This window comes from Dromiciops gliroides, chromosome 6 (genome assembly GCF_019393635.1).
Source record: "Dromiciops gliroides isolate mDroGli1 chromosome 6, mDroGli1.pri, whole genome shotgun sequence".
In the NCBI taxonomy this organism is placed as follows: Eukaryota; Metazoa; Chordata; class Mammalia; order Microbiotheria; family Microbiotheriidae; genus Dromiciops; species Dromiciops gliroides.
Genome location: NC_057866.1, coordinates 24,303,181 through 24,331,005, shown reverse-complemented (window position 1 = coordinate 24,331,005; position 27,825 = coordinate 24,303,181). Strand labels below are relative to the sequence as shown.

At 44.4% G+C, this 27,825-nt stretch overlaps 1 protein-coding gene across 10 annotated transcripts in view; it reads right to left on the bottom strand.

The window, feature by feature from the left end:
* PHF21A (PHD finger protein 21A) overlaps positions 1-27,499 on the bottom strand; it is a 228,441-nt gene extending 200,942 nt beyond the window's left edge. For 7 of the 10 annotated variants that reach the window (XM_043971402.1, XM_043971394.1, XM_043971403.1 and 4 more), the window contains exons 1-3: positions 26,721-26,872; positions 24,916-24,963; positions 23,757-24,086 (exon numbers count right to left, since the gene is read on the bottom strand). The gene's annotated coding sequence lies outside the window, so the exon portion shown is untranslated. Of the gene's footprint in view, positions 1-23,756; positions 24,087-24,915; positions 24,964-25,770; positions 25,935-26,720; positions 26,873-27,477 lie in introns of those variants that run through there. The other 3 variants (XM_043971396.1, XM_043971395.1, XM_043971398.1) reach the window with 3 other exon arrangements.
* Between the last annotated feature and the right edge of the window lie 326 nt (positions 27,500-27,825).

The window sequence follows — 27,825 nt, the reverse complement described above, 5'->3', positions numbered from 1 at the left end:
GTCAGGAAGGACAACTCCCACAAGTGAAGTGGTCTTCCTTAGGAGGAAATGGGCTCTCCTTCATCAGACATCAGCTGCTCCCTTGTCAGGCAGGAGGAAATCTGTCTCAAGGACACACTGGGCAAGAGGGCAGCTGTGTGGGGGGCCCTTTCACATCTCAAGATTCTGTAGTCACTCCACCGGTGACAGAAGGACACATGTTCTCCACAGAAAGGTGGAAATATGGAGGGGAGCTGAGATGTAGGGGAAGGATAATGAGTACCATTGTGTGCATAAGCAAAACTTCTATCTTTTGATAGTTAAGACATTAATCTAGGGGCAGCTAGGTGGTGCAGTGGATAGAGCACCGGCCTTGGATTCGGGAGGACCTGAATTCAAATCTGGCCTCAGACACTTAACACTTACTAGCTGTGTGACCTGGGCAAGTCACTTAACCCCAATTGCCTCACCAAAAAAAAAAAAAAGAAAGCAAGAAAGAAAAAGAAAAAGAAAAAAACATTAATCTTATAAAAAAACACCAAGGAATTCACTATTTCACAGTACTATATAGATAGATAGAGAGAGAGAGAGAGAGAGAGAGAGAGAGAGAGAGAGAAATGTTTTATAAAATTTAAAGTGCCATGTAAATGTCAGCAAATTGTGAATACTATGCAGACATTAAGGCATGTTAAACAATGATGTACTTTTTAATTGACAATAATTGGATCTGACTAGATTATTTAAGCCAAACTAATTTAAAATTATCTAATCCTATTACAAACTTTATAAGCTAGAGTTTAATAGGAAATAGAGGGGGCAGCTAGGTGGCACAGTGGATAAAGCACCAGCCCTGGAGTCAGGAGGACCTGAGTTCAAATCTGACCTCAGACACTTGATACTTACTAGCTGTGTGACCTTGGGCAAGTCACTTAACCTTCACTGCCCCACCCAAAAAAGAGATTTCAATAGGAAATAGAGTAACAGGAAATAAATTCTTCAATAAGAGACACAATTACAATGTACAGATTGCCCTCAAACTTTCAAAGCCAAGGGTTTCAATGTCTTCTCCAAGCTAAAAGTAGCAAAGTTCACTGGACACTGAGGTCTGCCTTTTGATCTGCTCTCCTAGCTCAAGTTATAATAAGTTTGAAATGACTAAAATGCAAGTTGCTTCAAGGAGAAGAAGCCAAGGGTCTAGGGCAGACCCATGAATATCCTGACAGGAACTAATGCTACTGACCATGAGGCATAAAGTATACGAAAGAACTGCCACTAGAATTGAAGTCCACTCAATTGTTAGAAAACTTTGACTGCCTTTGCTTTGCTTGATAAGCTTCAAACTCCAAGGATGTTCTCGACCATCTGGCCTACATGCCTCACCAAACCTTTATCCCACTTAAAATGTAACCTTGAGCTCCCTGAGCCTCAGTTTCTTTATCTGTAAAATAAAGGTGCTGGAGTAGGAGACCTCTGAGGTCCCGTCCTGGTTTAAGTCTGTTGTTCCTGATCTCTATTGCTAACAGGAGGCCTCTGCTCCAGTCAGCTTGGCCTCTTCGCTGAGCTGCAAGCTTCCAGTTTATTCCCAATTCTAGACCTCCCATCCTTCCCTGTTCCATCACCCCAAAGCCTGAGCAGGAGTCTCTCTCTTCCATGAGGCTTCACCCAAACACTGCAACTCTCATTAATCACCCCCACTCTGAACTCCTATCCTGTGGATTCTCCACAGCTCTCTTGCTGGCATTTAATCACACAGCTTCTGTTAAGCTGTTAAAGCCCTTCCCAATGTGGCCCCAACCTGATTTCCATCCTTGACAGACATTTCTGTCTGCCAACCCCCATGAGCGCACTTCCTCCTCACACTGGCCTTGAGTCCCTCTTTCCTTTAAGAAGCAGCTCAAGGAAGCCTTTCCTCATCCCTTCCCCGATGGCTGCTAGTGCCCTCCCTTCCAAACTGCCTCCTATTGAACAACTCTGAATACATTTGTTCATTTCCTTTACATGTATGGCGTATACGTTTATACATGTCCTTGTAGCCTTTACCATTAGAATATAAGCTCCTTGTGGGGGTGGGAGATGTTTCCTTCTATTTTCTATCTTCAGCACTTAGCACATAACAGCACCCTTCGTACCCCACTGTTGTTCAGTTGTCTGTCTGACTCTTCATGACCCCATTTGGCCTCTTCTTGGCGAAGACACTGGAGTGTTTTGGTCACTTCCTTCTCCAGCTCACTTGACAGATGAGGAAACTGAGGCAAACAGGGTGAAGTGACTTACCCAGGGTCACACAGCTAGTGAGCATCTGAGGTTCCATGCACTATGGCGCCACCTAGCTGCTCCTTAGTACCTGCAGACTTTGTCTTGTAATGCTATTTCTACATCCTGGCTTCCCAATAGACTGTGGAGAATTGTCTGAAACACTGTTGTACCCATCACCCTCTAACCCTGTACTGTGTATGCATCAGTCACTCAACAAACATTTATTCTTTGGATCTGAGTTTAAGCTGGGCCTCAAACCCTTGCTGGTAGTGCAACTGTAGGCAAATCACCTGTCTGTGACAATCGAATAAGATGCTGTCTGTAAAGGGCCCCCTGTTATTTTCTAAGCACTTACCATGGGCCAGGCCCTGTGCTATAGGGCACCCCTGCAGAGCTCTGACCTGAGCATCAGGTGTCTTCACTAACAGACTGGGAGAGCCAAGAAGCCCTAGTCTTCAAAAGAAATAAGAAGTGTTTAAAAAAAATTGCCCAGGGAGGGATCAAGAAAGGCCTCTAGCAGAAGAGAGGAAAACTTACTTCTCAAATGAATGGATGCACCACAACCAAAAAATAAGATTCATTTAATTTGAAAATATACAGCTGACAGAGACAGACAGACCCAAGGGTGACTGCGACTCCCAGACCTGCAATCTAGGCCCCATCTAAGAGCTAGAGTTCACCCCAAATAGCACAAAAACAGGAGATGGTGCCTGGACCCCAGGAGATGAGGTAGAAGACAGCAGTGACAACTAGAAGGATGGGAGTGAGAGTGGAGAACTGAGAAGGCTTCCCAAAAGAGGGGAGCCAAGAACTCCGAGAACCAAAGGAGGCAGGGGGCAGGAGGCAAGAAATGGAAATGTCCCCATCTGGGGAAGGGTTTGTAAGGTGGTGTGGTGAGAACGCACAGCTCCAAAGGGCTAGTAGTGTGAAGTGGGGCTGGGGTAGAGGGGGGGCTTGAAATGAAGGCAGGGGTTTCCATTTCATCCTAAGGGCACTAGGGAGCCAAAGGAAACTGGCACAAAGCAGTAAAAACCTGAGAATGGGAAGAGGCCAGAGGCCGACTAAGTGAAAAAACAAAACAAACCAAAAGGCCCATTTAAGTGCTATTCTTCATGATGTGGACCCGAGTTTGCGGAATCCTTCCTTTGGAGATGGACGACTTTGACACAAGGCGCCTTCGTGCTTGGGCGCCCTGAGCAGGGACACACACCCTAATTCACAGGCTTTCACAGCTCCCAAGCTGTAAATATTTCTAAGTCATCCCCATCATAACTTCAGCTCCTTAATTACAGATCAGAATTAGTAAATCACCCTCCATCCCCTGACAACACAACTCTTATTTTCATAACAAGCAGTAACCCCAGGACCCAAACTCTTGCCACCAATAACAAAAAACAAGTGAGGTACAGTGAGGCGCTACAAGGGGATCTGGGCTTATCTGGGTGTCCAGGGATTTAAGCGAGGGCCTCCTGTTAACACTAATGGGAGGTCTGGGTGTGAAAGGGAAGCAGAAGGGGAGATTCAATGCCCAGCACTGCATTTATGGAAACTACTTGGGAGTTGGGCTCCCAGCAATGGGACAAAAGCCCCAAATTCTGGTGTCTCTAAAGCACATCGGGGATTCAAACTGTCACGAAGGAAGGTCACTGATAAACACCAAATGAAGAAAAGTACAAGAAAAAGCTTCGTCCTGACAAATTTAACACATTCTTAAACACCGAGGGAACCATTTTTAAAAGGAGCAGAAGAAACTAGTGAAACAAAGACAATCAGAAATCCCTTCAAACACAAAAAATTCAGGAGGATTCCAACCCAACCCAAACAAAGCCACACACTCCCAGAGCTCAGTTCGCCTGGCTAGAGCCAAGTGTGTCTAAAACACAAGTAGCAACGAAAACTCCTCCCCCGATAGCAGCCGAAGCCACTACGGAGGCACAGGGACACTGGCGGGGAACCACCCCAAGCTGCCAAGGACGACCCCAACTCCACACATCCAGATCACAGCACCTTTTGTGTTCCCACTTGCCTTATTTCTCAACACAACTACTGCATTCCCCAGGCTGGAATGGGAGCAGGTGCCTTTCAGGCTCCAGAAAAATCAGTGTCTCTCACACACACAAATACAAACACCAAGGGGATGATGTTCTTTCACCTGAGGGGGCTTAAGAAATACAAGGCTTTGCTGCAGGCCTACAAAACTCTAAGAAGAGGCCTAGCATATTTCTCATACCGAAGAGGTACAGGGGGAAAAAAGCCAAGACTTTATCCCAAATCTACATTTCAAAGGCTACAAAAATTAACACCATTTATTCGGATCAAGTAGGACTGGTGACCGCTTAATCCATTTCTAAAAGCAAAAAGGAAAATTGTGATTCCAACCCAACAGAAAATTAGAATCTTCTCTCTCTGTTGATTCAGCCACACAGCACAAACAAAAAATAAACCCCATTAAAGGCTCCAAACTCAAAAAATGTTTCTATGATTTTTCACAGTAAACAAAACCTCAATATTTGATTCAACACACTGATTTTTGTGTTGTTGTCATTGCTTTCATTACCAGACATTTCTTAAATCTGTATATTCAAATGTTATTGGCAAAGTCAAACAGGATTTAGGAGAATTTGACTTTTAAGGAAAAACAATACAAAACAAAGAGAGTCTGAGACCCAAAGTCTTAATCACACTGATAAATAATTCTAAAACTTGAAAGTGAAAGTAATACGGATTGTTTGCTAGATGTTAAGGTTAGTCTTTAAAACCAAAAATATATTCTCTTAAGAAGAAGGCTGAAATCAGGGCTTCCATTAACCTTGTAAAAAAAAAAAAAATCCCATGAGCATGGATTTTTTTTTTTGCTAAGTCTCTTCATCAGAGCAGCAGGGGGTCCCATTAGGCACCCAATTTTACTTCTACCTTATAAATAACGTTAGCTGTTCGTTATTTCCATGGAAACCAAGCACAGCAAAGCTCACTTAAATGAATACCGGTTAAAGGAATAAGTTTTCTTTTAGATAAGGTTTTCCTTCTCTAAATGAACACTACTGGGGACTACTACAAAGTCTTCCTAAGTGCAATTTTAAAACCAGCTCTTTGGTTGCAGAGGGAGCCTATTAAAAGTCCTGCTAAATAAGTATGCCCTCTCTGCCTTACACGAAATACTGCAACCGCCGTCACAACATTATGGGTACATTTTCAACACACTGCACTGGGGCCTCGCTGCACACCTCCCATTGACTGCTGCTCCATGCACTGGGCTGGAATAATTACCCCTAAGGGTTTAATTTAAACTAATAAAAGCAAAGAAATTCCGAGGTGAGGCTGTATCACCCATCTCATAGTGGCTAGATAATGAAGAGGCCTCACACGTGCATCTGTTCCACTTCTGACAGAGGAGCAAGAGGACCACTCAGCTTCCTGGTCCCTGGAACTTTTAACTTCAAGAACTGAAGGTCAATCAAATACCCCTTGTTTCTGAACACAAACGAAAGCTCAAACACAAATGGGTTACAGCTGGCAAGATCCTAGTATTCCCAACAATGGTCAATTATATTAAGTACCCTCTATGTCCCTGCTAGATAAGAGTGAAGGTGCCCATCCATGGGTGAGGGGCTTACTATGGAATTCAGTATCTTTAGAATAACTCAAGAGCTGACTTAAATTATTTGTGTGAAACTTTAGTAACTCTTGCCCATCCGGCACTGACCTCTATTAGTGGCCCATATTCAACGACAGGCCAGGGTCCATAACACGAAATATAATGAATGCTCAAGTAACGGACATCCTACTTAGTCATTTCAATGAGGCAAAAGACTGAATGTTCAGGAAAACCACATTTTCTTCAGCACTAAGGGACCCCTCAATAACTCCATGGGGTCTCTCTCCAACACCTATATATAGGTTACTGCAGCATGTTAAATAACTATGATGACCAGAAGCAGTTTTTACCTTAAAAGCTGATGGTTCAGCAACTTTGCCAACCAATATTAAGTTTACTGTTGATCATTTCCCACATATCCTTTAAAAACATCAACATACATGTTTATACTAGGTGTTTTTGAGAACAGCAAAACTATCCATTTAATATACAAATATATAAAGAAAACAAAGTGAAGGCTTTCAATTGAATAAACATTCATTCATCTACCAAATGTTATTATGTTCTACGTAACCCAAATAGTGAATTAAACATTTAGCTTTTGAATTTAAATCCAGCATTGCCACTAATAAAACTACCCCCTGCTAATGTTCAAACCTCACATTTCCTTAGCACACAAGGATAGGAGATTTCCTAAAAACTTTTACAAAATTTGGGAAAACAATGAACGTGAAGTATTCTGCTAACATAAAATGCTAATGAAATGTAAATTATCTATACATAATAACACGGCATCAGAGTCAGATTTGTAGCATTCTATCGGCACATACTCAAGGCTTTCTACCCTTAGTTACTAAGAGGGAAAAATTATATTAAGCTTTTGAATTAAACCACTTTCAATATTAGCATCACAAGGACTTGGATTTACTTCTGCCATTCGGCTCACAGATACTGACAAGACAAATTAAAAGGATCTTCTTGCCTTCTTCCATCCTTTGGACTGGGTAGGCATAATTAACCCACCTCCTGTCCTCCAAAAGCTAACAAATTGGTGCCTGACCCCTAACCATCAGCAGGTCACAGCTCTTCCCAGCTTCCCCCTCATTCTAGGTGCAAAGTGGCTTTACAACACAAAGGCTCCTCCAAATACACCCCAAAGGTGCTGCCAAGCCATTATCCAACTTCTGGCCCGATCACGTCAACAGAGAAGCTAACCTTCCGGAAGGAGTCCTGAGGCATAAGTACAAGTCAGCCTCTGTGGAGATACTGACTTCTGGTCATGCCTCTGCAGAGGCCGGCCGGCTTCTGGCTCTGGGACTAGAATCAATTACTGTGGAACTGAATGGTTTCCATTTCCCAAACTGAGAAGATCTTTAAGCGTGTCCTTTCCCTGGATCTCACCTACAAAATTAAAAGATTGGACGAGATCATTGCTGGGGTTCCTTCAAACTTCAAAAAATCCGTTAAGTCTAAGACCTTAATTTCTCTGTACTCACAAGGCCTTTTAAAACTAAACATTTTCTTAAATAAATACAAAGAGTTCAAACAAAAGTGACTCTGCTGATGGAATGAGCTCTCTCTAGTGGGTAGTGAAGTTCCCCATCTCTGGAGGCCTGCATGAAAAAAAGTGCATGACCACTGGTTGGAAATGTAGAGAAAATTCCTGTGTCAGGTATGTCCTGGAAGGCATGGTCTCTGAAATCCTATAATTCTGTAACTTGGAGCTGCTAAGTCATTTATTACACACCTGTCTGGTGACTACAATGTGCTTATGAGCCCAAGAAAGTTATTCTACAAATCACACTTGTTAGATTCAGCAAAGTAAGAACATCATTCAAATGCCATCCAGGGAATTTAACTCAACAAGCATTTACAGAGCATGTACTACTCTCTAGGAAAAGAGGGTCCTAGATTTATAGCTTTCAAGGCTCAGAGTCCACCTAGTCCGACCTCCTCATTGGGCTAAGCAGGTCAAGAGCTTGTCTTCAGAAGCTCGTCATCAATCAGAAGACTGGAGATAAGGTTTTCCAAAGATTTGAACCAGTCATGAGCAGAAGTCTCTCACTTCTTGTGGAACAGACAGAAGCACTGTGGGCTAGCTAACGGTATGGGTAAGTAGATTTGGAAATGGCTAAATCCCAAACAAGCAGTCGTCAAAGGCTGGACTCAAAAAGGATATTGGTGGAGTAGGGAAGGGGGAGGAGGCGAGTTGGCCCAGAGCTCCTACTTCTCAAGCAAGCAGATAGCACAATCCTAGGAGGGGCAGCAAAGCCCCTGGGTAACAGAATGAGGATGCACAACTATCTCATCAGAACAGAACGCTGGAGGTGAAGCCATCCTCCCTCCAGCTGTCCAAGTGACCTTCTTAAGCATAGGTCTCACCTCGTCACCTCCTGCTCCCCATCCAATAAGCTACAGTGGTTCCCTAGAAATCCCGCTGGCTCAGAAGGCCCCTCGTGACCTGTCCAGTCTTCCTCCACCTCAGTCCTTGCAACATGCAGTATCCCATCCGGGGTCACCACCTCCCTGCTGTTCCTCACAGATAGCACTCATCTCCCAATTCCACACGTCTGTGGGAGAGACTGTCCCCACTCCTGGAACATTCTCCCTCCTCACCACCCCCTGGCTTTCCTCCACATCTCCGCTCGAATCCTTCTTTTGCAGGAAGTCTTTCCTGGTCCTCCCTCATTCTGGAGCCTTTCTTCGGGGGTTATCTCCAGTCTGTCCTAAGTCTTGTTTGTATGTAGTTCTTTGCACTGGAGCTCACCCATCAGATGGTAAGCTCTTTGAGTTCAGAGACTGTCTTTTGCTTTTTTCCATCTCCAGTGATTAGTACAGTGCCTGGCACACTGTAAGTGGTTAACAAATGTTTGCTGACTGACTAAATGATGATGAAATTTACCAGAAATAAATGTAAAGTCTTACACTTGGATTTTTAAAAAACCCTCAAAAGTACAAAATGAGGAGTGTGTCTGAAAAAGACCTGAGAGGTTTTATCAGGCTTCAGATTATGAGTCAACAGTGTTAAATAGTAGACAAAAAAGCCCAGGCTAGTATGTCAAGTCGAGTCAAGAGAGACAATGGCCAGGACCAAGAGGGCAGAGCTGAGGTCCCCTGGTCTAGTCAGACCATAGATAAGTGTCATATTCATTTATGGAAATCCCATTTCAGAAAGAACACTGATCACCTGCAAAGGACGCTGAATGGACACTGGTGCAGGGTTCGAGAGTCTGCTGGGAAGAGAAGCTGAAGGAACAGCAGGCATGCCACCCAGAGAAGAGGCTTCCTGGGGACAGGACAACTGTCTTCAAGGACTTCAAGAGCCCTTAACTACAAGAGGAGTTAGACTTGGCAGAACCTGAAGTTATGGCTAAGAGCTACACTGACACAAATTTTGGCTTCCTGACAATTAAAGGTAGCCACAGACTGGCCTAGGCAGCTGAACTCGAGATGACGCCCATCAGCTGTTGTAGGGGGCATTCGGGGTACAGTTAAGTGCTGGGCTAGGGGGCTTCTGGGGTGGCTTCCAACACTGAGATTCAGATATTCTATGATGAAGGGAGGAGAGAAGACAGCCTTAAAAGAAATAGTCAAGTGCTCCCAGAGTTCAAAGAAAAAAAATTGGTGCCAGGGAGATGGAGGTGGTGTCTGGTAAAGCCACGTGGAAGAGAGATTGTTTGGGAGAGGCCTCGAAGGATGGGTAGGATTTCAAATGACAGAGATGTGGGGGAAAGGTAATGCAAAAATAAATATTTTATGCTTAGTTACAGCCCATCTTTCCCACCCCCTCACCCCTCTTAGACACAGATTTTACTCTCACTGAGTAGTTAAAGATAATGATATGAGCAGACACTTAAGTCCCCCCAACAACAGACTTTTCAAAATTAATTCTCTCTCCTCTCATTCTTCATCCAAGAGTTCAGCAAAGGCAACATATAATGATTTGGTATAGAAAAAAGTAACAAACATAGGAAAAGACAGTGGGAAATTTCTCAGAGACAAAATGCCTGAATTCAAAAGGTAATTAAGTAACTTATGCCAAGCAGAGAGTCCACCACCATGGGGTTATATAGAGTCAGGGCTGAAAATGATGGCCAACTCCAAGCTCCTCATTTTAAAAGGGAAGTAACTGGGGCCTGGGGCGGAGCAACGACTTGGCAAAGGCCAGAGCTAGAGCTAGAAAGAACCTCAAAGCCCTTTGTCCAGCTTAATTTTATAGACGAGGAAACTGAGGGCCAGGGAGATGAGTTCCTTTGCCCGAGGTCACCCACCCAATGTCAGAGGTGGGATTTGAACCCAACTCCACTGCTTCTGTGAGACCGCATGGCGTAGTCAGGAGAGAGCCTCAGAACCAGGAGATCTGGGTTCAAGTACCACCGCTGACATATGCTGGCTGGGTGACCCTGGGCAAGTCACTTATACTCACAGGGCTCCAGGTTTCAGAGAAAATGCCAACCTGCATGGGAAAGGGAGTTTTCTCCCCCAGGTCCTTATCCTACCAGCCTATGCAGTGCACTACAGTGGCACAAGCAAGTATATGCGTGCCCTTCCAAACATTTCCCAAAGGTTTATAATTCTTTCCATTGGCTATCACACAACATGGTGGCCATGCAGGCACAAGTTTTCTCGGGAATCAGCGGAGCAAATGTGAAGCACACTGACCAGATGAGTCGTCACTGTACCCTGTGTCACTGGTGAGGTGCTGACTTGATGCTGAGTGGCCTTCTGTAAGCTATGGAAACATCCCTGGGCTTTCGGGTCATCGGTTGTAAAATAACACAGTATCACTGTGTATCACTGTAAAATGCCCTGAAATATTCCAAAGGCTCTGTTAAACTTAGGACCTGGTCCTATTTGGGTAGTACTTCTTACAGTATCATTTGTGGACAAGAACATACACTTTCCTTTTCCATATTATTTTTCCCCAAAAGCCGGGAGGGGGGCTGGGAATGGAGTAGCTGGGGAGAGGGTCTCCTCTCCAGAGAAATTTTCCTAAATTTAGTCATTCCTCACAGGAGAAATGGGGAGCCTCGGATGAGGAGGATGCAGTTTGATAGATGATCCTTAAATTCCCTTTAACATGAATTACAAAGCTTGAAAATAAAATTGCCTTTTCATATTTAACTAAAAAAAAAACCTCTAAATTTTATGAATTCTAAAATGTAGAGCATGTGTTTGGGCAAATTTAGGGAAAAGCTCCGAGAGTAATAATAAGCATGCGCAACAGAGTTTTCTATAGGCACACAGGATATGTCCCTAATGATTATATCACTGCACTGTTCAGGAAGCAGAGCACTGTAAATCTGGTTAAGAGCCCCCAGTCAGCCTCTCTCCACACTAAGATCTATACACGCTCCAACTCTGCTCTTCAAGAAGAGGGCAAATCTGAGATGCTCTGGTACAATCTTTTGTGAAATGTCCCTCCCTTCTCTACTTCTTTCCCCTCCCCTCCTTCCCTTTCCTTTCTTTAATTTTTTTTTCCTCTAGCAAAACCCAAGCCTTTAGCAATCTTGCTCTGGTGGTAGTAATCTTTAGATACACCCTCCAAAAAAAAGAGGGAGAGAGAAAAAGATGAAAATAGTGCTGGCTGCCTAAAAACTATTAATGCCCAATATAATTATTAACTTAAACAGTGGGCACAAAATGCAAAACAACGACTCTCACAGCATTAGGAACTTGCCCCTATTTACACTCCAGAGTACTCAGCATCTACTGAAAAGCCCACTTTTTAGGCTAGACCACTTATTATCATACACATGTCTTGAGAGGTACAGTAAAGGTCAAAGTCTCTTGGATTCTGCTTTTCTGGATATGCATATTTAAAACATGAATCCTTACCGATACACTACAAGTTGATGCTTTCCAAACCAATGCATACCACTATGGCAATGTATTTAAGTACGTACAATGCAAAATGTTAAGTATTCAATTTCTACTAATCTCCCTTAAATATATGTACATGTAACACATGCAGAAAATAAAGAGCGAGTGGAACACTGCTGGGCTGGGGGGTTCTGTGAACTTGATACAAGGAGAATGGGAGCTACTGCAGTTCCCTCCATTGACATCGTAAAGTTGCCACATTTTCTGGGCTCTCTTTTGAATTAATGTGACATCTGTTCCAAGTACAGCATGCTAACATTTTACTAAAAGATATTTTCATTCCACATTTGTATCTGGCTTGCTTTTGAGCTGAACTCCTATTTTATTTCACTGGTCATTATTTCTTTATACTAGGTTGTCAATTTGGCATTCCTAATCTCTCCCGAGCACAAAGGCCCACTCAAAAAAAGATCAGCAGCTTAAAACCCTCTAACAACAATCATTACAATATGCTTTGCATATAGATTAAATAAAAGAAATAAACAGCACAAAGGTTTTCATGGGATCCATAGTTTCAAGTTCTGATAAGTTAAAGCATCAGGCCCTTCCACAGAAAAAACACATCTACAAGGTGCTGGGAGGACAGGAAGGGGGGTAGGGGTACCCACAACCAGACACTAACAGGATCATTCAAGGTGCAGTTTGATCCTTACTGAACAAGAAAGAGCCCAGTAACTCTGACTGGCCAAGCTCTAGAGGTGAGCCAAAATAGGATTTGAGGACATTCTCAGAATTGCTGCAGCACACAAGCCAACTACCAGCACCTCCATTTAACATGCGTGCTACGTCACATCACGCTGGGAGAAGACGCTTACCAAGCTATCTTGTGCTCTATTCCAGAAGGGGGAGAGGATGGGGCTGCTTCCTCCCCAGCTCGGACCCCACAGAAAACAATCAGGGTGTCTCCTTTAAGCTGAGGCCTGCCCAGGCCTCCTCCCCCTCTCTTCCTCCTTTTCCTCCCCTCCCCCCTCCCCTTCCACAGAAAGAGAGGTTGCTTCTTGAAAATACAGAAAGCGCCAATGGCTCGCAGCAACTTAAAGCCTTGAACCTTGTAGACATTGTCCGCCTGCTGTCGCCAGAGCTGCCTACCATGCCTCTTCCACTGTGTTTAAAGGCAGGCAAAAGAGCCTTAGCACAGTGATTCCCAACTCAATTTGGCCAAAGAACACAGTGGGGCCTGAAAGACATTGACAGAAGCAATAAGTACTGGCTAGTGGTTTAACAGGCAAGAATACCTCTGGGATGGTCGTGGTGGAGAAATAAATGTGGGAGCAAACTAGAAGAAATTAATATCCAAAAAAGCCCCTGCTACGTTCATTATTTTTATTTAATATTTTACAGGGGAAATACTGTAAGAATCAGTGTGATCTTAGAGAAGCTGGAAGACAGAATTCAACAGTGCAAAGATGAATGAAGTGCCTGCTAACTGTGCTGGAGAGCATGGGATAAAAAGGACAAAGCCAACAAGCCCTGCCCTCAAAGGGCTTCCCTTCCTTCAGCTGAAGGCCTCTAAAACCGGAACAGAGAAGTAAACCCGAGGTCACTCAAGGAGGAAAGAGCTGACAGACACCTGGAGAGAAGAGGGAAGCTTCAAGGAGGTGGTGGCCCCTAAGGGGCACAGAGGCCAAAGGAGGGAGGGGGCACTCCAGCACAGGATTGGGGGGGGCGCTCTCGCGCTCGAGAGATAGAGAGATAGAGAGAGAAAGAGAGAGAGAGAGAGAGAGAGAGAGAGAGAGAGAGAGAGAGAGAGAGAGAGAGAGAGAGAGAGAGAGAGGAGACAGAGAGACAGAACTCCTAACTTCTGAGCAGCCCTGTGCAGTTGGAGCGAAGCATCTGAAGAGGAATAACGTGAAGTAAATCTTGAAAGGTCAATTGGTCCCAGACTGTGGCAAGTCCACCATGCCAGGCTGAGGAGTCTTTATCTTGGGGCAACAGGGAGTCCCTGAAGGTTGAGTGGGAGAGCAGCAGAGTCAGAACAATTCTTTAATTATTTTGGGGGGTGGGGCAATGAGGGTTAAGTGACTTGCGCAGGGTCACACAGCTAGTAAGTGTCAAGTGTCTGAGGTCACATTTGAAGTCAGGTCCTCCTGAATCCAGGGCTGGTGTTTTATCCACTGGGCCACCTAGCTGCCCCCCAGACCAATTCTTTTTTTTTTTTTTTTTTTTGCGGGGCAATGGGGGTTAAGTGACTTGCACACGGTCACACAGTTAGTAAGTGTCAAGTGTCTGAGGCCAGATTTGAACTTAGATACTCCTGAATCCAGGGCCGGTGCTTTGTCCACTGCACCACCAAGTTGCCCCTAATCAGAAATTTAGAGTCCTATGTTGAGTTCTGGACTCTGCATTTTTTTTTTTGGTGGGGCAATGGGGGTTAAGTGACTTGCCCAGGGTCACACAGCTAGTTGAGTGTCAAGTGTCTGAGACTGGATTTGAACCCAGGTCCTCCTGAATCCAGGGCTGGTGCTTTATCTACTGCTCCACCTAACTGCTCTAGACCAATTCTTAAGAAGGCTGCTCGGAAAGACAGGCACCGAAGGAAGCAGGCAAAGGCTGTCGGGAGACAGCACTGCCCCTGACCCAGGAGCCCCACACTGTTTATCTTTCCACCTCAGTTTCTCCACTCATAACACTATTTGCATCAATATTTTAAACCCTCAGAATGAAAAGTATTGTGGACGTCAAACTTTTTCTAAACACTAGAGTTCAAAATGGAGGGGAGATGAGGAAAAAGAAAGAACTGTCCACACCCCCTGGATCTATTTCTTGCCATGCAGAGCCACCCCTGCTGCAGAAGCTCCTCAAAGTCTTAGAGTGATGGAGAACTCAGCAGTAGCCACCATAGGATCCTGTACCTGTGGTGGGGAAAAGGGACCTTACGGTGGGGAAGGTAACTGAACCTCTCCGACTCAGTTTCCCTCCTCTGTAAACTACCTACCTCACATGGCTGTGAAAAAAACACTCTGTGCCCTGTAAAATTCTGCAGAAAGGTGAGCTCTTAGTAACTTAGTAAACATGGGGTCAAGTGAGAGTCATAAGACCTTTTGGGGTTCCCACGCTAATGAAAGCTCACCTCAGCCACAAATCAGAACTCCCTCCCAAGCACAATACAAAAAGAATCTCTATCGGAAGACCTGGAGCTTTGCCTTCTTTTGTCAAATGCCAAATAGTCTGCTGGCGTCCAAATATTTAACCAACAGGATAATAAGATCTGAAAAGTGGCTATATTGCTAGCCCACTTGGAAGACAAAAAATTTAAGCATGAGTTCTACTCCCCAGAAGAATGATGTTCAGGATGCCTTGTAGATTCGTGCCTATGGGCTTATCTATAGTTGAGGAAGCAATGCTGGCCAAGATTTTATTAAGTGTAAGGATTTTTTTTTTTGGTTTCCGAAAACAAATTTACTTTTCTAAATGTTAAAAAATACTTTTAGGGGCAGCTAGGTGACACAGTGGATAAAGCACCGGCCCTGGATTCAGGAGGACCTGAGTTCAAGTTCAGCCTCAGACACTTGACACTTACTAGCTGTGTGACCCTGGGCAGGTCACTTAACTCTCATTGCCCCCCCCCAAAAAAAAATAATTTTTAAAAATACTTTTAAATGCATTAGTCAATGTATAACAGGTAGATATAAAGAAAATCTACCATCATAACAAAGAAAAAATATTTCCAATCACATTCTACATTCATTCATTACTTAATGTTAAGAGGCTGAGTGCCAATGAAGCATTAGAATTTAATTCTGAAATAAAGTTGAAAAATAAAGAACACGGGCAGCTAGGTGGCGCAGTGGATAGAGCACCAGCCCTAGAGTCAGGAGTACCTGAGTTCAAATCCAGCCTCAGACACTTAACACTTACTAGCTGTGTGACCCTGGGCAAGTCACTTAACCCCAATTGCCTCACTAAAAAAGAAAGAAAGAAAGAAAGAAAGAAAGAAAGAAAGAAAGAAAGAAAGAAAGAAAGAAAGAAAGAAAGAAAGAAAGAAAGAAAGAGAACAGATCAAGTCACACCCACACCCAAAAATTCAGAACAGGTAACCATAATGGTTACATGTTAATAGCCTGTACAATATTGTTAACAGAGAGAAGGAAAAAAATCTAGCAGAAAAGGAGTATACAACACTTAAACTTTTGCTTACAAGACTTCATTTTTCTGTACTCATAACCTCCAAGGACCAACCACAGAAAAGGCAGGTATTGAAATCAAGGTATGTAATCATCCCCCAAATATTGGTAAATCAAGTTCTCTAGCTGAACAAGGAACCCTGGTGGTTCACGCCTCTTTGGAAGTTTCAAAAACAAAGTAAAATATCTAACCTCTGTTGTCACCATATATCCACTAACCACCAAGGCAAATAGGGAAAATTATCATATTTTTAATATCAGAGGTGATTTCCAGGAACTGAAAAACTTTTTAGCAATTTACTGTAAAGGTTTCAGCCTAAATATCACAGGAGAGAACACTGAAGACAGAATATACATGCACCATGAATGGTTAACAACATTAAACTACAAAGAAAAAAAATACTGTTCTCAACTTTCCAAATATTAACATTCAGCATCTACATGATTTGTTGATAATTATTCATGTGACCAGCAGAATTCAAAGATTAGGTTAAAACACATATAGAAGGGGCAGCTAGGTGGTGCAGTGGATAGAGCACCAGCCCTGGAGTCAGGAGTACCTGAGTTCAAATCCAACTTCAGATACTTAACACTTACTAGCTGTGTGACCCTGGGCAAGTCACTTAACCCCAATTGCCTCACTTAAAAAAAAAACACATATAGAAATCTTTTAAATATATATATATATATATATATATATATATATATATACAAGTCTTGAAATTAATTATTGTGGTTCCCATAGCAACGGAATACAATCCCCTATGATACTTTGCATGGGAACTATTTTAAACGGGCCATCTCCATACACAAACAAGTAAGCTTGTCTCAAAAGTCACTGGGGGAAGAACGTTCATTTTGAATCAATCATTTCTCCGATTTTCAAATAAACATAAAATGTTGAGTATGTTTTCACCTAGACTTGATTCAACCTATCCCTTTGCCTCCCTCCCCATCCCTCAAATCTGGACTTTTTTCTAGCAATTTCATCAATGTACACTGACCCTGAGGATTTCTGGATGAATCCAAAAACTCTACGGTTGAAGCCTTTGGGCTCTACAATTCTAACCTATATATAACTAGCCCAAACTTCCCATGTGCCCATCATGCTTATCAACACAGGTGATAGTAGATGAAAAACAGGAGGAGGGATGAGCTATATAGAAGGTGCTAGATCACACTCTTCTTGCACTGATCACAGTTAAAACCTGTGGGGGTTTTTTATCTTTCTAGAATCTGACCCTTTGTCTTTTTATTTGAAAAAATCTAACTCCCTGAATTTCATCTCTTTTTATTACTAGTCTGAAAAAAGATAACTACAGAATTAATCATGGGATGGCAGACATCAGCCCAGATACAATAAACTTTCAACACCTCCAAAGGAGCGGTTTTATATCTAACGTGTGCACATTAAGACTTTTCTAACCCACATTATTTATGGAAGAAAAGGTTCCTGGTATTACAGTAGGTTTATTGTGTAAATAAGTATTCAAATAATTGCTACTAAAGGCACAGTTTTGCTCTTAAATCCACCCAGTAGCTCTCAGCTCCAATATTCTATGAACTCTACACAAGGAGCAGAGAAAACAAGGTTAGGGCAGAAATGAACAGAGCACATAGGAAAGCTCCTAACTGGTTCCTTACATGAATTACTAAGCATAGACAAAAGCCTCAGTTTCCCCACATGTAAAATGGTGGGGATGGCCTGTATGACTAATTGGGCTCCCATCCAGATTTTTTAAAAAAGTATTAGTCGGGACTACATCAGTCACACAAATAAGATTCAGGTACAAATGGTCTAAAAGAAACTGGAAGATGTCTAAAATAAAGTATGACAAAAATAAGAAACAAGACTATCTAAAACCCCTGGGCACATAACTCTGCTTCTTCCCATTAATTACTAGGCATTATAAATTTTTAGTTGTAATTAGTCTGAGAGGTTAAGTCCAACCCCCCACATTTGAACAGTTGAGGAAACTGAGTCTAGGGCAATTAACCTGCCCAAATGCTTTACAGCAATTAAGTGTAGCAGGACTTGAACCTAAGGCCTTCCTGGCACCCTTGCCTATTAGACCAGAAAGAAGAGAAAGGGTTAGCAATTAAAAAAAAAATTGGATGGCAGAATTTTGCCAAGATTATATTATACATGGCTAAGTGCATTTTTATAATAAATGTGACATACTTCAGAGATGAACATATCTCTGTATAAAGAACAGGAAGAGAAGATTACATAGGAATCTCTATTACAGCTTGTTTTTTTAAAGTACACATTAAGTTTAACAGGTAATACTAGCACTGTCCTGCTAGTCTGTGTCTGCTTCTGAACTTCTGCTCTCTTCTGGAAACTGTACAAGTTTCAGGGATGCTCTTTTCTCTCTTCAAATTTTTATTTTTCCATCATGTTCACTCCCCCTGTAAATCAGCCGTCCACATCTTCCCATTCCCTCGTACCAAATAAGTGTTATCAAACAAAACAGAGTCACACTGGTCCAGTCTAAACTTTCTTAACTTCTCAGAGTAAGCAAAGGCAAAGTACTGACTGACCGGACGTAAGTCAGGACAGCTGAGGTCCGGTCCTGGCCCCTGTGCTGCTAACCAGTCTTGAAGAAGTCCCAACCTCTCTGGATCTCTATTCTTCATCTGTAAAATCATGATGAAGTTGGACTTTATTAGTCAGGGTTCTTTTACCTTTAGGATTTTGTGACTAAAAACCCCCACACTGGGACTATTCCGGGATTTTATTCCCAAGATGTTGATATTGTCACTTGGGTTTCTGATGATTGGCATAATACTTTGCTGATATACACAAAATGCTCTGCATATTTTATCAGATCAAAGAATAGCACATTTAGAGCTAGAAGGGCCTTCAGAGGGCATTTACTCCAAACACCTCCTTTGATAGACATTTAACCCTAAAAGGAGTCCCACAAAGGTAAGGTGATTTGCTCAGGTAGTAAGAAAGGGAGGCAAGATTTGAACCCAGGTCCTCTGACTCCAAGGTCTGTGTATAGATTTTGTATTTAACATGTTTTAGCCAAACTTAAAATTTAGGAATGTAAATACAAACAGGAAATCTGAAGAAACCAAGCATCCTCCACCCCCATGGCTACCTTTCAGACCAAACTTCTGGGTTCTAGATTTCCATGACGGCAGATAACGTTTTAGTCACTATCAACAATATGTATTCCCATCTACTATTACAAGCGTCCATGAAACTAATGACTATTACAGAAGAAACGTGCAACTTCATTCGTGAATCTTGGCAGGCCAAAAAGTTTTCTAGCTCATCTTTAACTACCTACCAACTCTAATGCCATCACCCGAATGGAGGAAACAGCCAGGTAGAAGATACTGCCAACATCAATACTGGAAGACAAGTGATAAAAACCCCCTAATTCTACTAGTAGTAGTCCAAAGTATGTTCAACTCAAAAAACATTTAATAAACACCTAGGGCTGGAACTCCAAGGTATACTTAAAGCCTGTAGAGATCTAAGGCCCTAAAAAAAATCATGACTCTCCATCTACAATTTGTCATCATAAATTTTAAAAGCTGGTAAAAATCAAGCTAATCTAAAACTAAAGAAAATGCTATTTTTAAATGTTCGTTGTGTAGTTTAATCATTTAACATATTAAACAATAACAATCAAAGTTCACTCAACAAAAGTTATTGCTGCTTTTCAAAGAACCTCTGCTTTGCCCCAATTGTCATTAAATGGACTACAACGTGAGAAGTGGCATAAGCAGTTTGAAGTAACTACAAATCCCAGCATGCAATGTTCTCATCAGATGCCAAATAAGAGACTGCATTGCATCCTGGGACTTGTAGTACACAGGCCACAGCATCCTACTAGAAGTTCAAGAAAGTCTAGAGCATCTTTCAAGGCTTGACAAGATCTAGTCAGAAGGGACTACTGTATTCCCTCTTCTGGGCTATCGTAGAGACTACCTTCAGCACAATCTGTAAAACTCAATATCTGGATCATTGCATTTTCACATACAAAATAGGGTCGAGACAGGCATATAGAATAACGCACGGAGTGAAAAGAGCAGAAAATGCTGTTTTTCCCCTTCCTTCAAGGTCCAAAATACAGCAGCTTCTAACTTAGTCAATCTGAAAATTAAAATATCGTTTGAAAAAAAAATATCGTTTACTGAGTTTCCTATCAGAAATAACTTTTAGCAAATCATCCCCCCAAAAGATGCATAAATCACATGATTACCATGCCCACTCCCCACCCCAATAATGAGTCTGGTGAATAGAGAGCTGGCTTCAGATTACACCATGCCCCTCATCCCCTACCCCACAACAACCTCTCAGTGCCCTCCAGCAGCCAAGACTGAGGGAATCCCCAATTAATCAATCAAAAAACACTTATTAAGCTGCTGTTTATCCTGTGCCAAGCCTTGCTGAGGGTACAAAGACAAAATGGAAACAATCCTCCTCAGAAAGCTTATAGTCTATGGGGAAAAACAACATGCGCCCATCTAAGTCCATACAAAATAAACACCAGGTAATTTCTACAAAGGGAATTCCTGACCGAAATCACAGCACAGGTCCCAACTGGACCCTAACCCCAACAACAAAACAAAAAACAAAAACAAAAACCCCACACAGTGAAGACCAACACACACAACTATTTTAAAGCTAAGTAAGATTTTAGGCCGAAGGCCCCACAGTTTTCATAGGCAGTAGCACCTCCAGAAACAGGCAATGGAATGAAGTTCATGAAATTTTTAAAAGATAAAGGTAAGCCAGCCTCCAGATATAATACAAGTCAACTCCAGTCATCGACAGCCTGGGCCCCCATTCCCCCATACAAGTGACTACAAGGGGCTGCCAAAGGGTCTGAAGCTTCACCGAGAGAACCCTGTCCATAAGGGTTAAGACAGTGGTTGCCATGGTTACCATCCCCCAGTTTATCCAAAGATTGTGATGATTATTTTTAAGTTTGGGTTTTAAAAACCAGTTGCTCATTCTGATGGTTAAATGACTGAACAGATCAACTGCTACTTAGTTTCTAAGTACCATGCTTCAGAGATGCACATGGTTAACAATACTTGGATCTGCAGTAGAGGAAAAAAAATCAATTCTTTTCTGCCGCTCCTTCTCCTCAAGTCCTGACAGTTTGTATTCTCAATGCAGCCAAAGCAATAAAAACAAGACCCATCTTTCTGACTCCTGTGCTTAAGTGTTCCCCCCACCACCACCAAAGCCCACAATCAGTGACAAAACAAAGTCTAAATCACCAACCTGTTAGGCCCCATCCCCTTCCACTCTCCCCATGAAGCAGTTTACTCTAAAGATTCTGCAACAGAAATACTCCCATAACAAGTTCTGAAATAGTTTTCAGAGGGCTAACTAGTCGGTTTTTTAAAGTAAACTTTCAAAGTCTAAGTGAAGAATGAGGTTACATTCACATCCCAAATCGGAACTGCAAAGTACAGTCACAAAAAAAATGGATCAGCGCAGTGACAACTCACAGTCATAATATCTGGATCACCACCCCTTCTTTGAGATTACTGGGCTGATGAAACAGTAATTTAGAAATTAGTCTAGAAACTATAGATCAACATTCCTACATGGAGAACTATTAAATAAGGGCTCCAGATATACCTCAGAATAGGAAAGCTTTACAAAATACTACTACAGAAAAATATACAAAGCAAAAAAAAAAAGCTATTTTGAGAAATAATCGTTTTAATAACAAACTGCATTCAGTGTTAACACATTCCCTCTATGTATTCTCAAAGCAGGGGGAAAAAAGCCCCAGATATCTGATAAAGTTGATATCGACAAAATGCATTTTGGGGTGCTAAAGAAAACCTGGGACTACATAAGTGTTCATATAACAGAAGTCCCTGAAGAGGCAACACAACTGTCTAAAAACTAGCCTGTAGATTCAACTACATAAAGGAAACCAAATCTAACTCAACTTCATATTAGAAAAAGGATCCTATCAAAAGATTCTAGGCTTACAACTTCATTTACTTCTATTTTCTCCCTGGAATAATGATTGAATGAAAATATCTACAGGACAATACACTGCTGAAGATAAAACAGACTCTAACTTCAGCCAATCTTTCAAAACAATCATGATACAGATAATTTAATATTGCTCTTGGACATTTAATTTTTGTTCTTTACCTTTACAAGAACTCTTCTTCCACCTAGCAAGATTTCCTTTCTAATATGAAAATTTGTGGAACACAACTTTTACATAGTTTCATGTATATTGATACATAATTACTCTTATTTTCAAAAAGTCTTTCAACTTAGCCACAGAGAAAACCACACAGGTTCAAAGCTTTCAATTTTAAACTCTTAAGTTACTTCTCTACAAAAATATCTGAAAGGGGAGAAAATAAAGGTTCCCCCCCCCCCCCATTTAACAGGTATTCTTGCTTCCTTCCAAAATAAGGGAAAAAACCAAAACAAAACAAAAATCCCATACACTGACATAACAGACACAATTTATTTTGGTCTTTAAAACAGACTTGAAAGTTTCTGTCACAGAGTTGTTGTTTTTTAAAGTTCTGGGCAAATCAAAACTCAAGGTGACACTGAAAATGCCTTTACAAGTTTCAGGCTATGTGCACATTAGCAAGAATGTGGGAGCAGCAGAGGGGTGTCCAGGCCTCCTACAATCCAGGGCTGCACTACCAGGGACCAACCATCCAAAATCAGAGGAATCCCTCCTGTTGATGGAGACAGCATCCCAAGACTGACAAAGCACTTTCTGCCACAACAAACAACTGAGCGTACACGTGTTCTCATATTTTGGTTGGGGGGAGGGAGAAGGAAAAACAAATTTTAATAGGGAGAAAAAAAATTTCACAGCCAAACTCCAAAAAGAAAGTGACAGGCATTTTTTAACTAGAAAAATACACTGGGAGCTTTCTTTAAACAAATATCTTTTTCTTAAAAAATCACCACATAGTCCCTGAAACTTGCCCAACACCCGCCCCCCCCCCCAATCCAGGACTCTACTCTCTCTTACATTCCTTCTTTTCTGGACCAGTAGCAACCCGATTCCAGCTTTCCCTTCCAAAGAGACAATCAGCAGGCCACATGGCAATTTGTCACCAAGTATGACAGCTATAAAGTACAGGTGTCCCAGAAGTGTTAGTTCAGTTTCAAGCTTCAATAGTTGTTTAGGAATTTAGGCAAGTTAACTTCCAAAAAGCTGCAGAACCCTTTTAAGTTTTTAAAAAGTTTAGCATAGGACTTCCCAAGCAATGGAAACAAGCCTCCAAAGCTATGAATTTGCCTTAAATATGGGGAGTTTCAGAAGACCACATACTCTGAATACCTTGAAGCTGTTCAGGTGGCCCTTTTCCTTTGTAGTCCAGTTATGTCCATAAGCCACCCTCTGTGAACAATGCCTGCAATGACTTAGCCCCACTGCTACAAGCCTGACTTAAGGTTTAAGAATTCTGAAGCCCATGAAGGCCAACGTAAACTGTACCTGTAAAAAATAGCCCCTTGGGGTCTATCCATTAGGGTCATTTTTCAACAATTCGGAAAACCATATCCCATCCAAAAAGAGGCCCAAATGTCTAGCATACACTACCATTATTGATTCCAAACTCCCTGCAGTGTTTTAACAGGAATACTGAGAAATAAGCAGTACCGAGCCTGAAACTCCAACCATCAACAGCAAATGCTGCTATGACAAAATGATTGACCCCAGGGATCTTGTCAGAGTCTGAAGACCCCAAAGTGAACTACTTCCGAGCACATTCTCTGCAAACAACTGGGCCATGGGTGCTCAGCACCCCAACTCCATCAACACCTCAAGAACAGAAACAATGCAATGCACAAGTATGCAAAAGTAGCCCGCCTTCCTCAAGCCAGCAGGCTTCCATTCCAACACAGCCTCGTCTCACTCATAAAACAGAATCTTAAAGGGACTTACTGAAGGCACTCCTGGAACTCTGAGTTGAATGTTAACCTGTCACTCCTTTGGTCCAGATGACGCAAATGAGTGGTAAGCCCAAGCTCAAAAGTCAGCAGAACGGCCTTCTGTCGCTGCAGCACCTCCTACTGGGCAGAATTTAGAGCTGTCCACACAAGCTGAGTGGGCATCTATCTTGGAGGCAATTACCCACATGGATGAAGAAAGGACAGCAGCAGTGAAGATGATTCAGTTAAGTGGAAAGAAATAGGACCACTTCACCACTGAGGATTCCTTAGGCCCTGGTAGATAGCTTTGCTCAGCAGTCCTTTACCTCCAGGTCCATGAAATCTGGAAAAAAAAAAAAAAGGAATCTCATCTGAGCTGAGGACAACTTGCTTACTTAGCCCGTGTATAACTTTTTAAACCTCTTTTAAAACTCAAACATCTCCAGCAACAACACTCAACCAGGAGAGATTTTATTGTGAGAGGGCCTCATTGGGTAATGCCAGTCAAATTACAAACATGACTATGTTCATAAGAAGGAAAACAAAATCTTGAGTTAAGTAATGCTCCTGGTGAGTTTCCTCACTGTGCTAGTTAGAATTTTGTTATTTTTAAACTACTATCAGAAAGGTCTTTAAGCACAGTTTTATAACCTAATGCAATGTAGTCTTCAAGACAGGAATTTTATTGATAAACATGAGTTCAACAGCACAGCAACTCCTCCTCCTTCAGAAGACATGCCCAGGATTTAAAGATACTTTCTTGGGAGGGATACTTTAAATGGTCATTAATAAATCAGTTTTAGGCCCACAACGAAGATCTCCCATGAAGGAGAGCGACTCAGGAGGAATATCAGATTTTTTAAATAAATTCTAGCATTTCCAACAAATATGTAGTAACAGTTCCCTACATCTCTGTGAACCAAACTGTAAAACTTAAAAAAAAAAATCCTGGGCTTCTCTTCAAAAAACAAGTGAAGCTGACCCATTTATTTTCACTGTCCAAAAGATTTAAGTTAAAGGTGCAAATGCTGAAAAGTATCTCTCAATGTTTTCCAAGTCCCCGATTTCAGTCATCTTCAGATACACTCCATGAAGACAAGGAATTTTCCTCAGCAAGGATTCATTCTATCGTCTTTATGAAAACAAACCAACCAACAGAAAGAATGTCCCACCTTGTTACCCTCTGACACCTCTGTAACGGGCACCTATGTAAGTTCTCCCTACAGGGCAAAAAACAAAACAACCGAAATTCCATTAGTGAGAAATAATCTTATCCTCCAATTCGACTATACATGACTCAGATAACATTCCCCGGCCCTTGCCATCTAAGTTTCCCCAGTTCAGGCATCCACAGTGCTAGCAATCTCTCCTGGAGAAGGAGGGAGGAGAGGAGCCAAACCCCACAAAAAGCAGCCCCAAGTTCAGTGTCAAGGCCGGCGCTGAGGCCCACGCAAGCTCCCAGCCCCGGGATTCCCGAGCACGAAATTCAGAGGGGCTGTACAAGAGGAGCCCCACTAGTTGGGGACCCAAACAAAGAATATTTCAACATCTGACCAGGATGTGATGACACGGATTCACCCAAGAAAACAAACCCTCCCTCCCCTCAGCCGTCCGCCTGCCTGCGTGCCCCTCAATCTCTACAACTAACTCCTTAGGACCCCTCGAGCTCCCGCCCCCGCCCCCCCCGCGCAGCCGGGGAAGTGGGGGGGGGGGCGGGGGCTCTCCATCCGACTCCCCCCGCCCCAGCCCCCGAGGGCCACCTCGGCCCGGCCCGGCCCGGCCCGGCGGGCAGCATAAAGAGCGAGCCCGGGGATGGCGAGAAAGAAGTACTGCCAAGTGCGGGCGCCGCGGGGCGGGAGCAGCCCGAGTCCCGCACGCCGAGCCCGGGCGAGCCGGCCCCTCCCCCGCCCCCGCCCCCCCAGCGGCGGGGCGGGGGGCGCGGGAGTCCTTGCGGTCCGCGCGCGGGTGCGTGCGTGCGTGCGCGGGGCTGCGGGGAGGCCGGCCCCGGGTGAGGGGTGCAGGCTCACTCTTCAGAATAACAAGTTGCCCAAGAAGAATAAGGAGCGGAATTTCCCCAGCGCCGCGGCCCCGGCCCCCCAAAGACAAATGCACCAACACACTCGCTCACACTCACACGCGCGCACACTCACACTCGCACACTCACACACACGCGAGCCCGACGGCGTCAGCAGCCGCAGCTTTTTTTTTTTTTTGAACCAGATCTCTCGGCCGCCAAACAAGATGGTTTTCCAAAAAAAAAAAAAAAAATGGTCCCCATCCTCCTCCTCCTCCTCCAAACTTCCCCCCTCCAATCGAGGGAGGGAGGAGAATGGGAGAGAAAAGGAAACAATCATCAGCCTGGGGGAAACCAAAGGGCAGAGAATAAGGTTCCACGGCACCCCCCGCCCCCGCCCCCGCCCCCCGGGACAACGTGACCCCCCCAGCCGGGCCCCTCCCCCCGCGCAAGGGGGCCAGCCCCCCTCCCTCCGCGGCCCTGCCCGCAGCTCCCCCGCTCCCCAGGCTGCTCATAAACTTACTTCCAATTCATCCTGGGGGGGGAGGGGAGGGGAGGGAAGGGGGGCTGGGGAAATAGACAAGATTTTTCCATTGTCTTTGGGGGGGGGCGGTGAAGGAGAGGAAGGACACCGAGAGGGGCGCCCCCCCCAGGGAAGTTCTTCCTGAAATCCCAAGTTGACTCTAGGGGCCCTGACAAGAGCCCCCCCTCCTTTCCTCCCTCCCGGCTCCATCCCCTCCCCTCCCCCTCACCACCCCAACAAACTCCCAGCAAGCAGCCCCTGCATCTCCCAGAGACGAACACCAGATTCAAGACAGAGAGAGAGAGAGAGAGAGAGAGAGAGAGAGAGAGAGAGGAGGGAGGGGAGGAGAAACAGCTACTCCAGGAAAAAAAAAAAAAGAGCAGAGCAGAGAGTGAGAAGAAGAAGAAGAAGAAGAGAATGGAAAAGCTGGGATACTGCACCCTCCTGCTGCTGGCTGGCTGTCCCCCTGGCAGCTGGAGGCAGGAACTCTGAGCAGGAGAAGCAGCAGGAGGAGGAGGAAGAGGAGGAGGAGGAGGGGACTCTTCTTCATGGGGAGAGAGGGAGGGAGGGAAGCAAGGAAGGAGGGAGGGAGGGAAGGAAGGCGCTGGAGCTGCTGCTGCTGCTGCTGCTGCTGCTGCTGCTGGAGCTGGAGCTGCTGGAGCTGCTGCTGCTGCTGCTGCTGCTGCTGCTGCTGCTCTGGGCCTCTCACTTTTTGAATATACTCGAGTGTGTTAAGATGGGAGGTTGCCCCCCCCCCCTCCTTCTCCTCCTCTCTTCTCCCTCACTCTCACTCCCTCACTCACTCCCTCACTCCTCTCTCTGGGCTGTTTCTTTCCTCCGCTTCCCCAGGCAGGGGGGTGGGGAGGAGGGGGCCGCGGGGGGAGGGACAGGAGCCTCCTCCTCCTCCTCCTCCTCCTCCTCCTCCCCCTCCTCTTCCTCCTCCTCCTCCTCCTCCTCCTCCTGGAGACTCACTCTCCCAGAGGCCCGGGGCCGAAGTGAGAGGAGGGGGCGGGCGGAGGAGAACCCGAGCAGCGGGAGACAAACTGTGAGAGACCGAGCGGCCCAACTCTTCTTCTTCTTCTTCCTCCTCCCACCCCCTCCTTCTCCTCCTCCTCCTCCTCCTCCTCCCAGCAGCAGCAGCAGCAGCAGCAGCGAGCACCACCAGCCCATTCACCACCCGGCCCCGGGCCGCAGCACCTCCGCCGCCTCAGCCCGGGGATCCCTCCGCCCAGGCCCAGGCCCAGGCCCAGGCACACTCGCTCGCTCGGGAGCCCGCCGCGCGGCCCCGCCGCTGCCGCCGTCGTGCGCGCCACCGTCGTGCGCGTGCTCGCACACCGCCGCCGCCGCTCGGGAGAGAGCGAGGGAGCTGGAGGGAGCGGGCCGAGAGCAGGGCGCTGGGGCGCGGGGCCGTCCCCCTCCTCTCCCTCCCCGGCTCGCCGGGGCCCGGGTCCGGCCCGAGCCGGGCCGGGCCGGGCCAGGAAGAGGAGGAGGAGGAGGCCTAACGGCGGCGCTCGGGCGGACTACTTGTCGGGGCGGTGCGGCGAA